Consider the following 9192-nt stretch of genomic DNA (forward strand, 5'->3'; position numbering starts at 1 on the left):
CACTATTTCTCATGATATATACTGCATATCAGTTTAATAAGCATGGTGACAATATACAGCCTTGACGTACTCCTTTTCCTATTTGAAATCAGTCTGTTTTTCCATGTCCAGTTCTAACTGTTGCTTCCTGACCTGCATACAGACTTCTCAAGAGGCAGGTTAGGTGGTCTGGTATTCTCATCTTTTTCAGAATTTTCCACAGTTTATTGTGATCGACACAGTCAAAGGTTTTGGCATAGTTAATAAAGCAGAAATAAATGTTTTTCTGGAACTCTCTTGCTTTTTTGATGATCCAGTGGATGTTGGCAATTTGATCTCTGGTTCTTCTGCCTTTGCTAAAATCAGCTTGAATATCTGGAAGTTCATGGTTCACGTACTGCTGAAGCCTGGCTTGGAGAATTTTGAGCATTACTTTACCAGCATGTGAGATGAGTTCAATTGTGTGGTAGTTTGAGCATTCTTTGGCATTGCCTTTCTTTGGGATTGGAATGAAAACTGACCTTTTCCAGTCCTTGGCCACTGCTGAGTTTTCCAAATTTGCTGGAATATTGAATGTAGCACTTTCAAAGCATCATCTTTCAGGATCTGAAATAGCTCAACTGAAATTTCATCACCTCTACTAGCTTTGTTCATAGTGATGCTTCCTAAGGCCCACTTGACTTCACATTCCAGGATGTCTGGCTCTAGGCGAGTGATCACACCATTGTGTGATCTATCCATATATGGAGAGTGAGTAATAAAAGCAGTGAGTCCAAAAAAATCACAGACAAAATTAAGGCATATCTATTCATATCTTAAAGCAAGAAGAGCCATAATATACACTAGTGAACAAGTACATTTGTAATGTAGTGTCACTTTAAGAGCACTAGTGTATTAACACATATATATGGAATCCAGAAAAATAGTACTGATGATCCAATTTGGAGGGCAAGAATAGATATGCAGACCTAGAGAACAGACTTCTGAACACAACGGGGAAGGTAGGGTGGGACGAATTGAGAGTGTAGTATTGACATATATACACTACCATGTGTAAATCAGGCCACTATTGGGAAGCTCCTGTATAGCACCGGAAGCTCAGCTCCGTGTTCTGTGATGACCTAGAGTGGTTGGATGAGGGGTGGGCTGGGAGGGAGAATCAAGAGGAAGGGATGTATGTATACATACAGCTTATTCACACTGTTGTACAGTGGAAACTAGCACAATATTGTACAGCAATTATAGTCCAATTTTGAAAAAATGCACTAGTATAAACCCAAGCTCCCTGGAAAGAAAACTATTACAGAACTAGTCACTGTATTAAAAAGCACAGATAGCACTTTGCCAGCAAAGGTCCGTACAGTCAAAACTATGGTTTTCTCTGTTGTTATATACAGATGGGAAACTTAGACCATAAAAAAGGCTGAGCATTGATACTTTTTTTTTTTCAAGAAAAAAAATTTTATTTCTCCATTAACACCAAGTCATATTATTCAAAATGTGTTTCAGAATACTTAGCCAGATCACCAAATCCCAGCCACTGCCTTAATTCAAATGTTCACTAATATAGTCGAGCAACAGAAATCCACTGAGACTTTTATACAGACAGACAAGCTACATTGCTATATATAATTTATTAACTTGGTTTAGTTTCTTGATATTTAGCAAGTATGTGTAACAATTACTATTCCCATTGGTTCATAGTTACATTAATATAAAAGCATAATTTCAAAGCTAATATTCCTTTCACTGTGAATATATAACTTCTTAAAGATAGTGTGGATTGGGACAAAATAATGACTGGCTGCTGGAATAGCATTGTTCAAAGCCAGATATCCTGGCATGATCAGAAAGCATAAATAGATATATAAACTCTCAGGATGCCACTGTTTTCCACGTTTTTGCAACACATACTTATAGTATGGTATGAGTTATTTCCTCCAACTTGAAAAAAAATAAGATTACTATATTTTAATCTTCATTTCAAAATAACTCATTCAAATGAAAAAGAAGTTCATTTATTAATTCTGTTTGAAAGATGGATTTAAATATTTTCTTCACTACATGTACAATTTTTTTTTTAACCTAAGTGTCTCATTACAGCCAGTTCAGCAGTAACACCTCTAGTCCTTTGTTAGAAAACTGCTTTCAGTAGGTATGATTGTAAAATCTATGGTTAAATCCTTCTTAAGACACTGAATTATAACCAGGTCCAAAAAAATGTATGAGCATTCAACAATACCTTTGGAACCTGTGAATTACTGCAAAAAAATTTTACATGTCCATATAATTTAAACATAAACTTTGTGGAGAAAGGGTGTAAAATAAATACTATAGTAGTTTTCAACTCTATTTAACTGCTGCCTAAATGGTTAGATGTGAAGATTAATATTACTAACATTATTAGTCAAACTATTTCAAAGACTGTTTTCCAAGTAGTGAGAACAATTTTGCAAATCAAAGATAAGTAAGAGCCTATGCCAATGCATTTTTTCCTGTAGTGTAATGTTATTGCTAATATGAGGTATAATCTGTAAGCAATTAATACAAATATAAATAGGTATAAGTCACCACTAAATCACAGTCTGGTGAAAAGCTTCTCAGGTATGTAGTTTGAGGAGGGAGTTAAGGGACATGGAGAGAAGGGAAGGACAGGGCAGGTTTCCACTGGGAACATCATTTACACTCTTTATCGTTATCACTATCTTGTATATAACTATCTACTAATCTAGGAAGGTAAATCTTTTTCTAAGTATGCTGGTCTAGAATATACTTTGTGTAGCATAGTAAGATTACTTAAGTTTTACTGAGGCTTTATTTGCATTTATACTTGGATATACACATAATTATATGTATATCAAAAACTATAAACAGAATTTAAAAATACTTTTATCTCATTTTAGAAAACTTATTTAAATAGAACTATGTGCTATAGAATTTATTAGACTATCTAAACTCAGGTATAAAACCAAAGGAAAACATTACTATGTATTTAGTATAAATGGTTTGTGTGAAATCTCAAGCTCACTCATCTTTTTATAGATGTGTTTATTTGATGAGGATTGTGATCCAATGATTGTTTAGCAGCAATTTTACCAAACTGTAAATTCTTTTATTAACAGGCATTATAAACATAATACTAATCTTATTTAAAAACCATGAGTGCCATACCAGTGAATATACAGCTCATGAATAACTTAAAAAGTATTTTCCATTTTAAAAGGCAACACTCAGCATACAGAAACCTATACTAAACAAAGAAGCTATAATATGGATACATGATTGATGTGTCTAAAATGATATATATACAGTACACAATTAATGTGATCAGTACATTTTTTTTTCTATGCTTCCCTTCATGCTTCACTTTCCCCAGAAACTGAATTCTGAATTTCTTCTTCTAAAATTGGTACAATCAGGTTATCCTTGGACATCAAATTATATTTCATCACAAATTTAGTAAACTGATGACACAAAAATATTTCATTTTCATAGTCATCAAATATCTGCCAGTGATAAAAATAAGCATGTGAAAATATTCTGTAAATCCTAGGGCATACTGATCCTAGTTTTGCTACAGACGATTCCTTTATGCTAACTATGCTGGGAAAATATTTACTGCTATTCAGAAGACATGCAGCACCATCAAGTGTGTGTCTAGTGTAGTCTATAGCAGGACACTCTTTCGGTGCTTTATGAGCTGCACAAGGAAAAATCCACTGTTCAGTTGCTGTCATCTGACTGCATGTATCTGGATGGCATTCACTCGTAAGTTTGACAGCAAGTCCGTCTAGCTCAAGACAGGATTGCCTTAAATGTTCATATTTCCATACACCTTCATCTTGGCCTTCAGGTGGTTCAAGAATTTTGTCAATATTGGAACAATATGCTCTTATGTTCTGTTGAATATACTGCTGAACAGCAAGTGTACCGTCCATTTCATCAAAGGATTCATCAGGCCAATTATATAAATCAAGAGCCTTGGTACACGGCCTGTTCTTCCTCAGCACAGCCGTCCCCTCCGCCATGACTATAGTGCCAGAGTCTGGACGGCTGGAGTCAGTACCCGGATGTAGGGGACGGCTGCCTGCCAGAATTAATACTTTTGAATTGTGGTGCTGGAAAAGGCTCTTGAGAGTCCCCTAGACTTAAAGGAGACCAAATCAATCAATCCTAAAAGGAAATCAACCCTAAATAGTCATTGGAAGGACTGATGTTGAAGCTGACGCTCCAAACTTTGGACCCTGATACAAAACCAGACTTATTCCCTGATGCTGGGAATGACTGAACACAAAAGCAGACAATGGTACCAGAGGATGGGATGCTTAGATAGTATCACTTACTGAGTGGACATAAATTTGAGCAAACTCTGGGAGAAAGTAGAGGACAGAGGAGTGTGGCGTGCCACAGTACATGAGGTTGCAAAGAGTCGGACACGACTTAGTGACTAAACAACAAGAAATAAAACCAAGAGGGTCTTAGTATTAAGTTTTATGCAATGATCTACCAGGTAAAAGAAATGAAAGTGAATGTCACTCAGTAGAGTCTGACTCTTTGTGATCCCCTGGACTATACAGTCTATGGAATTCTTCAGGCTAGAGTACTGGAGTGGGTAGCCTTTCTCTTCTCCAGGGGATCTTCCCAATCAGGGATCGAACCCAGGTCTTTCGCATTGCAGGCAGATTCTTTACCAGCTGAGTCACAAGGGAAGCCCAAAAGAAATGAAAGTAATTTTAAAAGAGCACATGGCCAGTGCAGTGGATGAGCGGATGATATCTTAGACAGCAATTGCTAAAATCCTGGGGCTTCTGACCTTTGTGATGGACTTTGCTCATGGTGTGATACACATATGTTTGCAGCTTGATCGTCTCCCCTGCTTAGAAAAAAGTAGAGGAGACATCTGCTGAAATCATGAATACCTTGTTTACCAAACTCAGTAACAAGAAAAGTCTGCTATAGCTCAGCTGCTATTGTCCTGCCCTAATTAGAAAATAATATCTGATTTCATGGGAAATCAAGAAAACAATGGCTTGAAATACCGAAATGGAAAGCCTCCATCAAGAGTGATTTCAAGCACGATTGTTCAAGCCCTCTCTATTTTATTCAAGTAACAAAAGGGTCATAATCAAAGAAGTGGATATGGATTTTATTTTCTTGGAAACAAAGTAGTTTAGATCTGAATGAAAATATTATGCCAACACTAAGCTTCATCAAAAACAGTATTAAACATTGGGAAACATCTGTTAACATATTCCCAATATGTTTAAAATATTTTCTTTGACATTTAGCCAAATATGTCTTTTGCTGATTTTTTATTTTTTGCAGGTTAGATCAGAGCCAATATTCATATAATCAACAAATATGTTCCCATATGCTTTACAAAATGCTTCATTTTTAGTAGAATGTAATATGAATTTAATAGTATTAAACATGACTTAAGAAGGCATAAATCACTATCATGACTATTGTTAAAAGTCATTTATCAAGCTTGCATCCACACAGTTGCTCTCTTGTTGTTGGTGTTGTTGAGTTGCTAAGTTGTGTCTAACTTTTTGTAACTCTATGGATTATATCAGGCCAGGCCTCCCTGGCCCTCACCATCTCCCAGGATTCACCCAATTTCATGCCCATTGAATAGGTGATGCCATCCAAGCATCTCATCCTCTGCTGCCCTCTTCTCCTCCTGCCTTCAGTCTTTCCCAGCATCAGGGTCTTTTCCAATCAATTGGTTGTTCCAATGCCCTGTTGTGTACTGCATGAGTTGTAGTACACTTTAATGATTGAAGATTAATGACCATACAACTAACAAGCAAACAAAGAAGGAAGCTCTTTTTGGACAGAAAAAAAAAAAAAAAAAACTATATATATATATACATATAAAGGTAATGAGACTAAAGGTTAAGAAATCAATAAAGTCTAATTGAAAGTCAATGTGCTTTATACAACAATTAAATTCAAGTTCCACCAACTTCTAATGTGTTTGGTATCACTTTCCTTTTTGTCAAGGTAGAGAAGCAGGCCAAAGGAGTAGAAGATTCAAATATAGATATCTTTGACTTAAAACTTCACACCAATGTCAAAATATATCAATCTAGAGGTGTTTGAAGCCATCTGCACATCTGAGTCCTTTGGTCATAGAGACTAATCTTGCAACAACTCCCTCTTACATTTGAGACTTTAAACAAACACCTTCCCAAATCCATTCCCTTCCTTCCCATACCAAATTTACATTCTTACAATGTTGGTTCCACATGCAGATTGCTGAATTTGTTGTTCATTCACCAAGTTGTGTCTGACTCTTTGCAACCTCATAGACTGTGGCATGCCATGATACTCTGCCCTCCACTATCTCCTGAAGTTTGCTCAAATTCATGTTCATTGAGTTGGTGATGTTGTATAACGATTTCATCCTCTGACACCACCTTCTCCTTTTGTGCTCAATCTTTCCAGCTTCAAGGTCTTTTCTAATGAGGGGACTCTTCACATCAGGTGGCCAAAGGATTGAAGCTTCAGCTTCAGCATCAGTCCTTCCCATGAATATTCAGGGTTAATTTCCTTTAGGATTGATTGGTTTGATCTCCTTGCTGCCCAAGACACTCTCAAGAGTCTTCTCCAGCACCACAATTTGAAAGCATTTATTCTTCGGCACTCAGCCTTCTTTATGGTCCAACTCTCACACCCATACATGACTACTGGAAAAACTATAGCTTTGACTATACAGATCTTTGTCAGCAAAGTGAGGTCTCTACTTTTTTATACTCTGTCTAGTTTTTTTTTTTGTTTTTGCATTTTTTTGTAGTTTTTTAAAAATTTAATTTAATTTTAAATATAAATTTATAAATTAAAATAAATAAATTTATATTAAAATTTTAATTTAATTTAATTTAAAAAACTACAAAAATGCAAAAACAAACAAATAAATAAATTTATATTAAAAATTAAATTAAATTTTAAAAATACAAAAAAATGCAAAAACAAAAAAAAACTAGACAGAGTATGAAAAAGTAGAGACCTCACTTTGCTGTCAAAGATCTGTATAGTCAAAGGTATAGTTTTTCCAGTAGTCATGTATGGGTGTGAGAGTTGGACCATAAAGAAGGCTGAGTGCCGAAGAATAAATGCTTTCAAATTGTGGTGCTGGAGAAGACTCTTGAGAGTGTCTTGGGCAGCAAGGAGATCAAACCAATCAATCCTAAAGGAAATTAACCCTGAATATTCATGGGAAGGACTGATGCTGAAGCTGAAGCTTCAATCCTTTGGCCACCTGATGTGAAGAGTCACTCACATATTAAAATTTATTTATTTTAACATGGCTTCCCTGGTGGCTCAGAGGTTAAAGCATCTGCCTGCAATTTGGGAGACCTGGGTTTGATCCCTGGGTCAGGAAGATCCCCTGGAGAAGGAAATGGCAACCCACTCGAGTACTCTTGCCTGGAGAAATCCAGGGAGGGAGGAGCCTGGTGGGCTATAGTCCATGGGGTCGCAAAGAGTCAGACACGACTGAACGGGCTTCACTTTCACTTTCACTTTCATTTATTTTAATTGTAGGCTTTCCACCAAAGGAGCAAAGGTCTTTTACTTTCATGGCTGCAGTCACCTTCTGCATTGATGTGGGAGCCCAAGAAAATAAAATCTGTCACTGCTTGGCCCTTTCCCCTTTTGTTTGTCATGAAATGATGGGACTGGATGCCATAATTTTAGTTTTATAAATAATGTTGAATTTCAAGCCAGATACAGCCAAAATTTTGCAAAATGTAGCTATAGCATAGGACAAGCAATTTAGCAGGTTTCAAGCACCAATGATTGATTCTAATGCAAGGTGACCTATGAGTCAAGTTTGGAAAACACTTTTTTCTCAGAAGACTTCTTTGATTTCTCAAGCCTAGCAAAACCATACTTTTATATATTCACATATCACACTCTCTGAATATTTATTTATCATCTCCATCACATTATTACTGTGACAATCCATTGACTCATCAGTCCCCTTGACTGAGTTTCAATATTCTTAAAGCAAAGATTTATGTTATTAGTCTTTGCTGACCCAGAAGTTAATTCAGTTCTTGGGATACAGTAGATGATGAATAACTGTCTGAATGAATGAATGATAAATGCCATATACAAATGCCATTGATAAATGGCTGGTTGACAGAATGAATGAATGTTTCTATCAATTTTGCCAGTCAGGTTCTGTGTTATAGACTCAACTCATTGGTTGAATGAGAAGCATAATTAATTAAAAGTATATTAGATGACAAGAGAGTTCCAGAAAAACATATACTTCTACTTTATTGACTATGCCAAAGTCTTTGACTATGTGGGTCACAATAAACTGTGGAAAAGTCTGAAACAGATGGGCATACCAGACCATCTGACCTGCTTCTTGAAAAATGTATATGCAGGTCAAGAAGCAACAGTTAGAAATGAACATGGAACAACAGACTGGTTCCAAATAGGGAAAGGAGTACTTCAAGGCTGTATATTGTCACCCTGCTTATTTAACTTATATGCAGGGTACATCATGAGAAACGCTGGGCTGGAGGAAGCACAAGCTGGAATCAAGATTGCCGGGAGAAATATCAATAACTTCAGATATGCAGATGACACCACCGTTATGACAGAAAGGGAAGAAGAACTAAAGAACCTCTTGATGAAAGTGAAAGTGGAGAGTGAAAAAGTTGGCTTAAAGCTCAACATTCAGAAAACTAAGATCATGGCATCTGGTCCCATCACTTCATGGCAAATAGATGGGAAACAGTGGAAACAGTGGCTGACTTTATTTTCCTGGGTTCCAAAATCACTGCACATGGTGATTGCAGCCATGAAATTAAAAGATGTTTACTCCTTGGAAGGAAAGTTATGACCAATCTAGACAGCATATTGAAAAGCAGAGACATTACTTTGCCAACAAAGGTCCGTCTAGTCAAGGCTACAGTTTTCCCAGTAGTCATGTATGGATGTGAGACTTGGACTATAAAGAAAGCTGAGTGCTGAAGAATTGATGCTTTTGAACTGTGGTGTTGGAAAAGACTCTTGAGAGTCCCCTGGACTGCAAGGAGATCCAACCAGTCCATCCTAAAGGAGATCAATCCTGGCTGTTCATTGGAGGGACTGATGTTGAAGTGAAACTCCAATACTTTGGCCACCTGATAAGAAGAGTTGACTCATTGGAAAAGACCCTGATGCTGGGAAAGATTGAGGGCTGTAGGAGAA

General features: G+C 36.6%; 1 pseudogene; it reads right to left on the minus strand.

The window, feature by feature from the left end:
* Nucleotides 1-3335: 3335 nt before the first annotated feature.
* On the minus strand, nucleotides 3336-4007 carry LOC138089860 (MOB-like protein phocein pseudogene; annotated as a pseudogene).
* Nucleotides 4008-9192: the final 5185 nt, after the last annotated feature.

Source organism: Capricornis sumatraensis, chromosome 1 (genome assembly GCF_032405125.1).
Source record: "Capricornis sumatraensis isolate serow.1 chromosome 1, serow.2, whole genome shotgun sequence".
NCBI classification, from domain to species: Eukaryota; Metazoa; Chordata; class Mammalia; order Artiodactyla; family Bovidae; genus Capricornis; species Capricornis sumatraensis.